The 14,612-nt window shown below is 42.8% G+C and overlaps 2 pseudogenes; both read left to right on the top strand.

Annotated features, from left to right (window-relative positions):
* The first annotated feature begins 836 nt into the window (after positions 1-836).
* On the top strand, positions 837-5,125 carry LOC123404145 (annotated as a pseudogene).
* Positions 5,126-8,540: 3,415 nt separating this feature from the next.
* On the top strand, positions 8,541-14,273 carry LOC123405772 (annotated as a pseudogene).
* The last annotated feature ends 339 nt before the right edge of the window (positions 14,274-14,612 follow it).

Here is a 14,612-nt window from a genome sequence, read left to right as displayed (position 1 = left end):
ACTCAATGGAGTAGTGTTTCCCAAAAAACTCAATGGAGTAGTGGCCATGAGTGATATGCAATGATGAGTTAGAGATCTTTGTTGAGTTTCTTGGTTGGATGGTGCTAGTGAGTAATGAGTATAGTATTGTAGTAAAAGAGTGTTGGACAACCTATTTCTTAGATGAGAGGTGTTGTATAATCTTGAGAAAAATTGGCTTGGTACCAAAGATAGAAATTCAATAGTCCGTCCGTTCATTTCCGAGGGGCAATACTAGAAATACCACATCTTTCAACGGGTGAATGCGCAAGATTACCTTTAGATGGAAACACTCACTTCCGGAACCTACCTCTTGCCTTTCACCCGACGCGTGATCCCTCACTCATGCATGTCCCCTACCACGTGCCCCCTTGCCTAGGGGGCTCCCATCACACAATCATCGTGTATATAGGGGATTATCTTCGTCTCCAACCTACCAACCTACACACCCGCTCCACTGCTTCATGTAAAACTCTGCCCATTTACGAACTCACGCGATGCTACTACCCCCAAAGACTATGGTGAGGCACTAACAGCCAGGTGCGGTGAAGCAATCCTGGGGAACCTCAAGAGGCCCATGGTGACAGGGAGGGTAATTCAGACAATGATGTTTCCCAAGAGCACGAAGCTCCGAGTGGTGGCGGCGGTGACAACCAACGCTTCACGGGGCTCGACGAATTTGGGATTGGGCTGGGAGTGGAAAACGATGACATGGATGTTGAGGAGTTCGAGGTCGACATCAGGGACTCCGACTTGGATCTCGACCATGGTGGGATGGCTTAGGAGGATGATGATGTGAGGTCGTCAAGATCAATCCATTCACCGCCGTCAAGATGTCCCTTTCTAAAGGTATTGGTCCCAAATCGCTGAAAATGGTTTTAATCCATGTATTAGAATTACCTTTATTCCTCGTCTTGTAGAAGATAGTGTAGAATCACATTTTTCATTTTTAGGTAGGACACAAAAGTTTGAAACTACCTATGGTTATTTTTTTGAGAGGTTAAATATTTGCTTATGTTGTTAAAGCTTTCAATATATTCTTAGATCACAGCCTGAGGCGGAGCTGGGACCCAACCTCCTAGCCACGTCTAGGCGTGCCGTCCATGTACAGTACATAGCATATTGTAGTGAACCACAATAGGCCCATCGCTTAGTGTGAGCATAGCTCCTCCCTTGGCGCTATAGAAAACACCATACCATATAAGATTCCCCGCAAGAGATGTTTTCTATTTTCAAGGGGTTTAGGCTCTTATTTTCCTCGTTTCATGCGGTTTACGATCGTACGTTGCCATGTTACTTCTTCTCGGTGTAAGTAAGAGACACAAAGTCACGAATAACGTTTCCATCTTAGTTTACGTTTTCTCTATATACATGGTTAGATCATGACACATTATGATTTTTTAATGTTCATCTGAATTCATAAAGTAACCGTATAATAATGCTAATGATTGCACATACTTGATAGTATGTCAATTGGGGCAAGTAGATATGTATGATTTACAAGGATCATAAGAGTTGCGTAGTCATTTAAAAAGGGATATTGGCTGAATATTAAGTAAGATACAAGGTCCATGTCATGTTTCTTTTTTAAACATATGTTAGACCTCCATATACATGGTTAGATCAACAATGTGATGAGAAAGTTAGAACGCTAACTTATAATTCATATAACTATTGTATAACAATGTTAATGATTGCATATAAAGTACATGCTAGGAACTCAATTGGAGTAGTTGTATTTTTATTTGAGAACAACACAGTAAATTTCTACGAGTGACTTTACAATAATCCTAGAGTTACATACAATCATTTATTAGAAGATTTTTCTTAAAAAATTAGTTGGATGAACCCGTCTTACGACAACAGTAGAGACATACTTAGAGGTGTGTAGTACAATCTTGATGTAATAAATGGCATAAACTAGCTATGAGTGATTTCCAAATATTTTAACATTACACACAATCATTTATGGGAAAATGTTTGGTTAAAGAGTTGGTTAGATGAACCAGTTCAATAAACCCATTCAGAGAGAGTATACAAGAGTAGTAGTACAGTCATACTATAGGTGCGTAGTATAATATTGAGCTAATAAATGGCATAATTATCTATGAGTGATTTGCAAAGATATTAGCATTACACATAATCATTTATGAGAGGATTTTTCTTAAATGTTCGGTTGGATGAGCCTGTCCAATATACCCGACGAAGAGACTACACCAATAGTAGTCATACTACATGCATGCAGTATAATCTTGAGATAATTAATGATATAACTAGCTACGAGTGATTTGCAAAGATCCTAGCATTACACACAATCATTTATGAAAATATTATTGGTTAAACATTTGGTAGGATGAACCCATCCAATAAACTCGAACTCAGAGTGTACAGCGGTAGTAGTACAATTATACTACATTGCATAGTACAGTCTTGAACTAATAAATGAAGTAACTAGCTATGAGTTATTTGCAAAGATCTTAAAACAAAATAGCATAATTTATGAGAAGATATCAATTAAACATTTAGTTGGATGAATCCCATTCAATATTGTTGAACCGGGAAGTACAACCGTAGTAGTATAGTCATACTAAAGTTGTGTAGTATAATCTTGAGCTAATAATTGTCCTAACTAGGTGTAAGTGATTTACAAAGATTTTAGCATTTCACACGATCATTTATGAGAAGATTTTTTTGCTTAAACGTCCAGTTGGATGAACCTATCCAACAAACTAGATCAAAGAGTGTATGACAATAGTATTAGACTCGTACTACATGTGTGTAGTACAACAATGTTGAGCAATATATGTTGGCTTGCCTTCAAAGAGAGAAAGTCAAACATACATCAATCCATTAAATCTCTAGGGAAATATAAGAAATAACACTTCTCCCAAGGGACATGAGCGTAAAATTCCCCTAAGTAGAAATGCTAGCTTTCGGACCCTGCCTCATGCCTTCCTTCAACAGTGGGGCCATTCGCTGGTGCATGGGCCCCATCACATGCCCTCTCGCACCGTCACACGACCACCGTGTATATAAGGAGTGGCCTCACACCCATTTACTGACCCACACCTTTTGCTCTGCTTAATTAAATCCTTCTCCCATTTACCAATTCCGGTGAGGCCTCTCCCCTCGACGACGACTACAACGAGGTACCGGCGGCCATCATGTGCGGTATAGTGCCCCTTGAGAACGACAAGATTTCCACGGTAACGCGAAAGGTGATGGAGGTGATGGTGTTTCCCGAGAAGAACAAGCCTCTGCAGCGCAGTCGCGGATACCGATGCTTCACTGGGCATGGCCGGTGCAGGGGACTCGGGATGGACAACGATGAGGAGGACTTCGAGGCAGACTCCGTGGACTCTAACATGGAGCTGGTGCGCGGTAAGTTGGCTCAGAAGGATGACAGCGATGAGTCCCTCTCTCACGGTATCGGCCCCGTGTAGCTTGCACTAGTTTTTAATAGATCCCTCTCCCAAGGTATCGGCCTAGGGGTAGGTTGGACTAGTTTTTAATATGGGTGTCATTACCTTTAGCGGTTAACTGTTGTATTAACCCCATCTTGGTTTAGTAGTCTCCGTCGTATTTTAGGTCAAAGTATGACCACATAATTAACTAGTAAAATGTTAATACATGTCATGGAAAGTTATATTGTTGGATTCTTTTTTGAGTGTAGTTTTGATGTTATTTTCGCTATGTTTAACTTATATTTTATTAGTTATTCATGGTCCAAAATATGACCCAAAAAGAAAAGAAGGACTAGTAAACCATGATGAAGGTAGTAGAAGATAGGAGATTGTGTGAGTGGTCGAAAATGGTTTGGTCGTTCGATTGTGCAGGATGAGAAATTGTGCAAGGGTTGTTGTTTGGAAGGCTATGTTTGGGCCGTGTTACTACTGTTTTCTTAGAGATTTTGGATTGGATGTGCTATCATGGAGTGATCTGTGTGAATGGTTAGGATGTTTCCATTTTACTATTGTGTTTGGTTGGTAGGCTATTTCCACAAAGGTTCGGGCCTCTCTTTAATTGTTTCCTCAAATGGTTGTAAGTGTGCGTGAGTATTGTTCTAGGTTGGTTAATTTATCAGTCTAAATGGTTATTCTGCTAAACATTGAATCCGACTTAAAGAAACAAATCCTTGATTCTGCATCATTCATATTGCAATTTGTATATCAATAATTGCAGAATAATGTCAAGGTTTTATAACAAGATATATGTTTATCTAAACCCTGGATTTGGTTTTGTTAAGTTTTGATCTTTATTTTATTTGATCTATTTTCTGGTGACTTATGCATACGTTCGAACTTGACACATCATGGTTCAATGTTCATTACAATCGTTATATTTTACCTAGAAATTTATGACCAATTATTTACTATATGTGAGAGAAATTTGTTTGTGTTGGTCCCTCTTAGCATTGCCATTCATCTTCCATGGTAGATGACTTAAGCACCATGCCTACTGCTGATTTTGATGGTCCTTCAGAAATGCCAAAAATAAGGAAGAGAAAGAACCAATTCCAGGGTATCCGTCAGCGCCCCTTGGGTATGTTGAAATCACACATCCTACCAAGGATGTCCATGTCTGTCTCGGTACTTTCAATAGTGTTGAAAAAGCTGCAAGAGGTTATGATGCTTAAGCACGCAGGATCCATGGAAAGAAGGCCAAGTCTAACTTTACACAGAAAACAACAAGATCTGCTAGCTTCGCATCAAACCAACCATTTGTTCCCGCAAATAACTCTGCTCACCCTGTTGAAGCTCCTATTATGGATATATACTCTCACCAGGGAAGCAACTCTTTTGGCTCCCTTGACTTGGGCCTGGAGCATGACGCCAAGACTGCAGATATATCATCCATTGCTCCCACGTCTACCTTTGTTGAAGGAGCAGAATCTGCACTCCTCAAGAACAATACCTACAACTTTTTTGTGCCTCATCTTATAGAGAATAATGCTGTCAATTTTGAACCTTGGATGAGATATCTTTTGGATGACAACATGGATGAGCTGATTGATAGCCTTCTAAATTTTGATGTGCCCCAGGATGCCATCGTCAGCATGTACCTTTGGAGCTGTGATGACATGCCCATTGATGGTGAATTTTTCTGAGGGATTCAAACAAAGAGTAAGCATTTGCTAAATTGCATATTCAGTCTGAGGTTTACAGTCTTTTCATTACTCTATTTAAATTGTTGTTTCAGGAATAAAACTATGGGAGATTGGGAAGCGCCCTATTGTCACCATCGGCTAGCATGTGCTCATGTTCAAGCTTAGATGCAAAAAATAGTTGCATCCTGCTACTTCTCAAACAACAGCGCCAGAAATTGACACGTTGACAGAGACTTGCATGCGTTGGTTTTTCCCTTGAAGAGGAAAGGGTGATGCAGCACAGGAGCAGTAAGTATTTCCCTCAGTTTGAGAACCAAGGTATCAATCCAGTAGGAGAATCTCGTCAAGTCCATCGTACCTGCGCAAACACAAAAGAGCTTGCACCCAACGCTATAAACGGGTTATCAATCCCTTCAAGATTGATTGCAAAGTGAGATCTGAAGGCGGAAAGTGCAACGAAGTAAAAGTCTAAAGCTGAAAATATGATGTGAAGTAGACTCGGGGGCCATAGTGTTCACTAGAGGCTTCTCTCAAAATAGCAAATATTACGGTGGGCGAACAAATTACTGTCGAGCAATTGATAGAACCGCGCAAAGTCATGACGATATCTAAGGCAATGATCATACATATAGGCATCACGTCCGAGACAAGTAGACCGATACTTTCTGCATCTACTACTATTACTCCACACATTGATCGCTATCCAGCATGCATCTAGTGTATTGAGTTCATGACGAACAGAGTAACGCCTTAAGAAAGATGACATGATGTAGAGGGATAAACTCAAACCAATGATGAAAACCCCATCTTTTTACCATTGATGGCAACAACACGATGCCTGCCTCGCTACCCCTTCTGTCACTAGGTGAGGTCACCGCACGGTATGAACCCAAAACCAAGCACTCCTCCCATTGCAAGAATCATAGATCAAGCTGGCAAAACAAAACCCACAACTTGAAGAGAATTACAAGGATATGAAATCATGCATATAAGAGATCAGAAGATAGTCAAATAAGATTCATAGATAATCTGATCATAAATCCACAATTCATCGGATCTCGACAAACACACCGCAAAGAAGATTAAATCGTATAGATCTCCATGAAGATCATGGAGAACTTTGTATTGAAGATCCAAGAGAGAGAAGAAGCCATATAGCTACTAGCTATGGACCCGTAGGTCTATGGTGAACTACTCACGCATCATCGGAGAGGTCATGGTGTTGATGAAGAAGCCCTCCGTATTCGAATCGCCCCTCCGGCACGGCACCAAAACGTGCCCCAGATGGGATCTCGCGGAGACAGAAGCCTGCGGCGGCGGAAAAGTGTTTTCGTGGCTCTTCTAATTTTTTCTGGGATATTAGAGAATATATAGGCGAAAGACCTAGGCGCCCCCCCCCTTGGCCGCGGCTAGGGGGCTTGTGGGGTCCCTGGTGACCCCCTGCCTTGGTTCTCAAGTCTCCCGATCGTCTTGTGTTTCGGGAAAAATCATTTTGGAAGTTTCTTTCCGTTTGGACTCCGTTTAAAATCTTCCTTTGAAAAGGGTCAAAAACACGGAAAAACAGGAACTGACAGTTGGCACTGAGTTAATAAGTTAGTCCCAAAAAAAGATATAAAAGACAAACAAAACATCCAAAGTTTGACAAGATAATAGCCTGAAACCATTAAAAATTATAGATACGTTGGAGACGTATCACATCCCGGGTCTCTTTTGTAATCGAACCTTTCCCTAGTTGTCTGTCTGTGTGGAAGGCATTTATGTTGAACAATTGTCTTTATGTTTGGTGAACTCTTATGTCGTCGTTACCATTTGTGAATGTCAGCAACATGGATCTGTCCAATTTGTTTTAATCTGTGCACTCGACCAGCCTTTTCTATTTATCTATATAAACGTAGACTTGAATCTTTTACTACAACTACACTACATTCTTATATTATAACTACACTACAACTAAACAAATCTCACCAAAAAATATACACTATAACTAAAAGTTTATACACTACTTGTAACTATAATTACACTACAATTTCTGCACTGCAAATCTAACTAAAAAATCTGCGCTAAACTATACTAAAATCTGACACTACATTTAACCTAAAAATCTCCACTACAACTACACTAAAATTTGACACTACAATTATCATAAAAATCTGCACTACAACTACATTAAAAATTTATACTACATCCTTACTCTACAATCGTACATTACAACTACACTAAATTGTACACTTCAACTAGAATAAAATCTAATATACGATAATCTCAGAACAATTACCGTATAATTTTATACTACATTTACACTAACAATGGTACACTACAACTACACTAAAACTCACTGGCGACGGAGACTACGGGGCTGGCGGGTCCTTAATGGCGGCGGTGGAGGCAGAGACCATTACGAGGGTACGACAATGGAGACAGAGACCATGGCGAGGGGGCGGCGGCAGAGAAGACGGTGATGGAGATGACGGGAGGCGGAGACGAAGACGTCGATGGTGGTGGCGTGGTGACGGGGACGACAATGGTGGAGATGAAGACGAAGATGGCGATGGTGTGGAGTCAGAGACGGAGACGACGGCCGGGGTCTTGGTCATTGGCGCCGGCGGGGTGGGAATGAATTTGGGAGTACTCGTGGGTGGGGAATCGATTTCGGTGTGTATATGTGTAGTTAGATTTCGCGGGCGATGGTGTGTTTGTTGGCGTTGGCCCACGTGGCCAACGCCATTGCTATGTACTTTGATTTTAGTTTATTTATTTTTTGTATGCATTATTTTGTATTTCTATATATATTTAGTTTAATTTATTATGTTATTTGTTTCATTTGTTAGGAATTTTTTTCATTTTCAATTTTGTGAATATGTATATACACACACGCACACACACATGCATACTAAAGTTATGCATAATCATTTATGAGAACATATTGGTTTGATGAACGTGTCCAATAAACCCGGAGTATGCGAGTACTAGTAAATTCATACTGTAGATGTGTACTACAGTCTTGAAATAATAAATGAAATAACTAGCTATGTTGCAAGTATCTTAAAATTACATGCAATCATTTATGAAATGATATTGGTTAATTAAATGTTTGGTTGGATGAATCCGTTCAATAAACTCGGGCGAGCGGAGTAGGACCGTAGTAGTACACTCATACTACATGTGTGTAGTATAATCTTAAGCGAATAAATGGTACAATTACACACATACATTTATGAGAAGTTTTTTTAGCATTACACACCATCATTTATGAGAATAGTTTATGTAAAGTGTTCGGTTGGATGAACCCGTCTAATAAAAACGGATGAAGAGCGCACGACAGTAGTAGTACAGTTGTACTATTGGTGTGTAGTACAATCTTGAGCTAATAAATAAAGCAAATAATTATGAGTTATTTGCAAGGATATTGAAATTACATACAATCGTTTATGAGAAGATATTTGTTAAACGTCCACATGGGACGGGCGACCATCATGAGAAAATATTAGTTAAACATCACAAGTGCATAGTACAATCCTCACGACCCTTAAGCCGCCCACGGTGCTGCGGATGGTGGTGGAGGTGGCGTTGTGGCTTGAGAAGTAGAAGCCCTGGCGGGGGTGGTGGTGGTAGCCGATGCTTCACACGGATCGGCGGGCTTCAGTTTGAGCTCGGCTTCGACGATGACGACAAGGCTTTAAGGCCGACTCCGAGGACTTCGACACCGACTCGGGGTACTCCGACTCGGGTCTTGGGTGTGGAAGGATGCCTAGGGAGGATGAAAATGATGAGGTTATCATGGTCAACCCGTTCTCTGCCAAGACATTCTTCCTCTCAAAAGATAGCAGCACACATTGCTTCACTAGATTTTAATCTGCTCGTTTTATAACCTTGTGCGATTGAGCACTCCAGAGACTAAAATATTGTGTGATTGGCTCAGGTTCATTGGATAGGAAAAGAAATTTTGTGGGGTTGGCATTGGAATGCTTTATTTACGGATACTAGGGCATCTCCAATCTTGTGCCGCAAATTGAACATGCTAAACATCCGCGAATGTGTACTGACACGTCCACGCACCACATACGGAAACCGGCCATTCAACCCTATACCTAAAATATTTGCCTTTATTAACTTAATAAATAGTAATGGCCTTACATCAAATAGCAATGGTGTTCCATCATATACATTGATGTCCAACTTGTGAGAGCCGCAACCTAATCCCCTTCCAAATAACCATTGAGAGCTGCAACTCTTCTGCCAAATAGCTTGTCAGAGATGCAAACCTTCCGCCAAATAACAATTAAGAGAAATCAAACTCATTTCTAACTTATTTGGATCACTCCTTCCTCCAAAGCAAACGAAGAGGATAGAGGTTGTGGCATGGGGTATGTTAGAGTTGTGTCGAATGTTATTATACAAGGTAGGTTACAATTCGACTTTGAGTCGTACGCTGTGTAGACAAGGAAGGAGTCCTGTCCTATTAGGACACTTGTACCCTTATGCCTCTTATATAATGAGAGGAAAGACACACGAAGTAACCTATGCCAACAAAATAGCACATGCACGCGGAGGGAGCCGGCGCCCGGGCGGTCGGGGTGCGGTGTTGTGACGGTGTTAGAGGGAGGAGCGCCCGTAGTCATGCCCCGGGGATTTAGCCATATCGGTGAACCTCGTTAACAAATCTCGGTGTCGTGCTTGTGTGATTGCTTTATCCTCGATAGATCGACGGAGAGCCTCGGATTATTCTAAAAAGTGGTATCATGAACAAGGTTCGAAGAGGACGTGATGATGATCTAGAGGATGGATCTTCGAAAGTCGCCTTGAAACCGATCTGCAGAATGGATCGATTGGAAGATTTTTCGTGCGGTATTTGACGGGAGGGACAAGGAGATCGGATCAGAAGCAATCAGACGGAGCAAGATGACAAGACTCGATCGAGAGCAAAGCATGCAGCAGGGCGTCGGATAGATCAGATGGTTCAACAGCGGCGGCGTATACGCAGAGGTGCGCCTTGCGGGCCGCAGGTCCAAAGCGGGCGCGTGCGGACGGCGGTAAGGGGAAGGCCGATGTCGCTTGTTCTAGTACGGAAGCTGCAAGGCCCATGTTGTGCTGGGTGATTAGCTGCGATGGGCTGGCCGAGGCGAGGCCGAGCGCGTCATGTCAGGCATGGCCAAGGCGACCAACGTACATCGTACAACGAAAGTCTTTGGCATGCAGCGGAAGTCTCGACGAGATCGATAGGTGCATGTTGGCACAAGATGGTGAGACCTAGCGGTGCGCATGTGGTTTCTTGTAGCAGTCGGATTGATCGTGAGGCGGCATGGACAGCTGGTTGGAAGGCCGGCTACATGGCCAGGGGCAACATCGGGCCGAGGTGAAATCACGAGGCTGTCCTTGGTGCTCAGCGCACGGCGAAGTTGCGAAGTGGACGTGCAGGTAGTGGAGATTTGCTTGTAAAAAACAGGCAGCCTGCAGCATCTGGTATTTACGTGGCATAGGACAACAACATGGTTGGAGAAAAAGAGCCTTGGGAGTTGTGTGGTACATAGTGCACGCATGGAAGCTATCGAGGAACATTGTTCTCCAAAGGTGTTGCTAATTACACGTAGGGTTCTACTAGGTGGTTGACAGGTTTGTGATGTGCGCATAAGGCTTGGAGGAGCCTGGAGTGCGTGTGCAAGGATCATGTAAATACAGGGCGTCAAGCAATGCATGAAGATGTGCGGAGGGCACGATGCAGGGTGAAGCATGGTTGCGGTCGGATATTTTTAGGCTGGGTCGAACTGGATTGTTTGACGGATCGATGAGGATGTCGGTCAAAGCAAAAGATGACGATGATTTCACTTACGATGACATAGGCGAGTGATGCTGATGGTGGCCCACTTCTGGGACGTGGAAACACGTGGTGCAGGCCCGAGGGCTTGTGCGGCTTCAACAGACTATGGCGTAGGGTTGATTCAAGGCAGTGCACACGTGAGAGCTTGAAGTCAACAAAGCGCGGGGTAGCAGGGCCAGCTACATGGAGTCATGTTGAAGGTGGAGCTGGAGTCTAGCGAAAGATTTCACTCTATGCTGATGGAGGGGCTACGGCGTAAATGCATGGAGAGTTGATGCCTATTTTAGCGGATAGCGAGAGACACGTGGATCGGACTGGATACCAATGGTCTGATGGAGACGTGATACTCGGCATCGGTCGGTGATGATCGGTTTGGTTCTCTGCAGTGGGGGTTGAGAGGTGTGGGTTCACGACCTTGGGAAACTCGACCATGACAGCACAGGCTTGACGCGGTGATAGAGACTAGGTGTGCGGTAAGCACGGGACACATCGACAGACCAAGGCATTGGTGGTCAGACATGTGGTCAGATAAATTGTGCAAAGGGTGCTGAAGCGGTGTTGGCGAGCATCGGATTCAAGTTGGTGACTTGGTCTATCGGTGCCAGTTTGATGGACGGGAGTTGACCATGGAGAATCTGGGAAAGTGACGGAAAGTCAGAACTGTCATAAGCGGAGAGAGTACATGGCCGTATATTCTATGGGGTTCAGTGCACATGTCAAAGTGCATGACAAGTACAGAAGGAGGCGGACTGCTATATCCGTGGGACATGTCATAAACTATTCGAGAAAAGGATGAGACAACTGCGAATTTGACTCGGGGTGACACAAGGCGACGGTGAAATTCCTTCAAGTTTCATATGGACGGTCAAGAAAGAGCAAGGATGTTGAGTTGAGGTAACTCTTATATGTGGCATTCAATATATGGGTTGTTTACTTTCACGCAGGTCAGTGATGAGTGTGTGATGGCGTTGAACGGATACTCCAGAAGTTGGAAGTAGAAAGTAGAGTAATAAGGAACTTAACTTTGCTCGAGGGTTGACTGTGAAGAAGACGAGAAGGTATTACAGTTGCAGGTGCAGTCACATGGAGCCTAGGAGTAGCAGTGGTTCTCATGGTGTATCTCAAGTCCAATGTACATGGAGGTTCGACGCATGGACGAATCCAAGATGGTGGAGAATATTCGCCAAGGTGAAGTTTGTTAGAGTTGTGTCGAATATTATTTTACAAGATAGGTTACATTTGGACTTGTAGTCGTACGGTGTGTAGACAAGATAGGAGTCGTGTCCTATTAGGACACCTCTACATTTATGCCTCTTATATAATGAGAGAGTAGACACGTAATGTAACATATGCCAACATAATAGCACAGGGGCGTGTGCCGGCGCCCGGACAGCCGGGGTGCGGTATTGTGACGGTGTCACAGGGAGGAGCGCCGTTAGTCATGCCCCGGAGATGTAGCCATATCGGTGAACCTCGTTAACAAATCTTGGTGTCGTGTTTGTGTGATTGCTTTATCCTCGGTAGATCGACGGAGAGCCTCGGATTATTCTAACAGGGTACATGGTGGTTTTTATTGGCAAGTCAAACGCCCGAACTCCCAAAGATCATCCCCAGTTTTGCATCTGATTTGCACAAATTTGGAGGCTTGAATGCGTCCACGGACGTATGCGGCACCGGGTTGGATGAAAAAAATTGGTTGGATGCCCTGACACCTATTTGTTTGGAGATTTTGGGTTGGAGTGGATTGGATGTTATGAAGTGAATTGGGTTAAGGGCTAGGCCTTTTTCGTTTCTGAGCCATGTTTTCCTAAAATGATTAGGCTGGAAGGCTGGTTTAGGCATTGTTGCTTCAAAGAATCAATTTTGGTTGCTAGGTTGTCGATCTTATGATTTATGTTTTTTGTGAGCTTTGATGGTGATTCATATGCTTAGTGTTTATAGTCAAGAGGGGTTGAAAATCCACAGAAAAGGGCCGAATTTCTCAGTTATTTATGGAGGCCTCGGCCTTCTGGATTGTTGCCTTGTTTTAGATGGATGTAGATTTGCATGGAGATTTTCTCTACTTGGTTCAGTGCTCTCTTTGAAGGATGTTCTGGTAAATTTTGAGTCCGACTAGAAAATAATCATTGTTTCTGCATCGTCGATAATGTATTTTCTCGGGTGGCCAATAATGCGATTTGTAGATTAATAATTACAGTATGATGGCAAAGGTCTATATCATGTGGTTTGTTCATCGGAACCCTAGATTTCTATAAGCTGTGCTTTACTTTATTTTATTTGTTTTGAGGGTGACGGATGCTTTCACCCAAACGTCCTGCGATGGTGCAATGTTCATAATGATTGTGATAGTATACATACTAATTCATGTCTATGATGAAATTGATTACTTTTTGTGAGACAAGCTTGTGTGTGTTCGTCTCTCTTTGAATTGACACTGATCTTCCATTGATCTTCCATCGCAGATGACTTAAGCACCATGCCTGCTGCTGGTTTTGATGGTCCTGCACAAAGGTCAGCAAAAAGGAAGAGAAAGACCCATTACAGGGGTATACGGAAACGCCCCTGGGGTAAGTGGGCTGCAGAAATTAGATATCCTATCAAGGGTGTCCGTGTCTGGCTTGGTACTTTCAACAGTGTTGAAGAAGCTGCAAGAGCTTATGATGTTGTAGAAGGCCAAGCTTAACTTTCCAGAGGACGGAACATTTGCTTAGAAGTCTCATGCTCCCCCTGCTGCTCCTAAAGCACCCAAGCCAAGCGCATCACGGGAACATAGTTTCGTACCAGCAGTCAACAACCTTGCCAACCGAAATTCTTTCGTCTACCCATCTGCTAGCTTTGTATCAAACCATCCAGTTGTTCAGCGTGACCATGTGCCATTTCCTCATGCAATGAGCTCCGTTGCCCCTGTTGAAGCTCCTGTTACAAATATGTACTCTGACCGCGGAACTAACTCCTTTGGGTGCTCTGACTTGGGCTGGGATTACCACACCAAGGCTCCACATATATCATCCACTACACGCATTTCTATCATTGCCGAAGGAGACGGATCTCTGCATGTCAAGAATAACACCAACAACTTAATGGTGCCTCATGTTATGGAGAATAATGCTGCCAATTTTGAACCTTGGATGAGGTATCTTATGGATAATAGCGTGGATGAGATGATTGATAGCTTACTGAATTTTGATGTGCCTCAGGATGTCGTTGGCAATATTTCTGAGGGAACCAAACCCTCTATATCGGGACAAAGGGTAAGCCTTCCAATATGAATGTTAAGTCCCGGTGATAATATTTAAATTACTCTGAACTGTTTGTTCTGTGTTTCAGGAATAAGACTTTGGAAGATTTGGAAGCAACTATTTTCTCCTCTGCCTAGCATATGCTTATGTTCAAGCTTAGATGCATAAAAGGTGCATCATGAGCCTGTATCGTAATCGACCCGCTCCCTAGTTGATTGTCGCTGTGTGGCCGCCCTCTATGAGTCTGATGAACAGTTGTCTTGTATTTTGTCAACTTTTATGTCATCCCTACAATTTCTGAATGTGAACATCATGAATCTATGTCCAGTTTGCTTTAATCTGTGCACTTCACATTTTTTGTTTTGTTCTGGATGTTTATTTCTTTTTGGGATAAAAGTAGCTTATAAGCTACCATGTTTATCTAAGCCGAGTA

Source organism: Hordeum vulgare, chromosome 6H, assembly GCF_904849725.1.
Source record: "Hordeum vulgare subsp. vulgare chromosome 6H, MorexV3_pseudomolecules_assembly, whole genome shotgun sequence".
Classification (NCBI taxonomy): domain Eukaryota; kingdom Viridiplantae; phylum Streptophyta; class Magnoliopsida; order Poales; family Poaceae; genus Hordeum; species Hordeum vulgare.
This window is presented reverse-complemented; position numbering and strand designations above follow the sequence as displayed.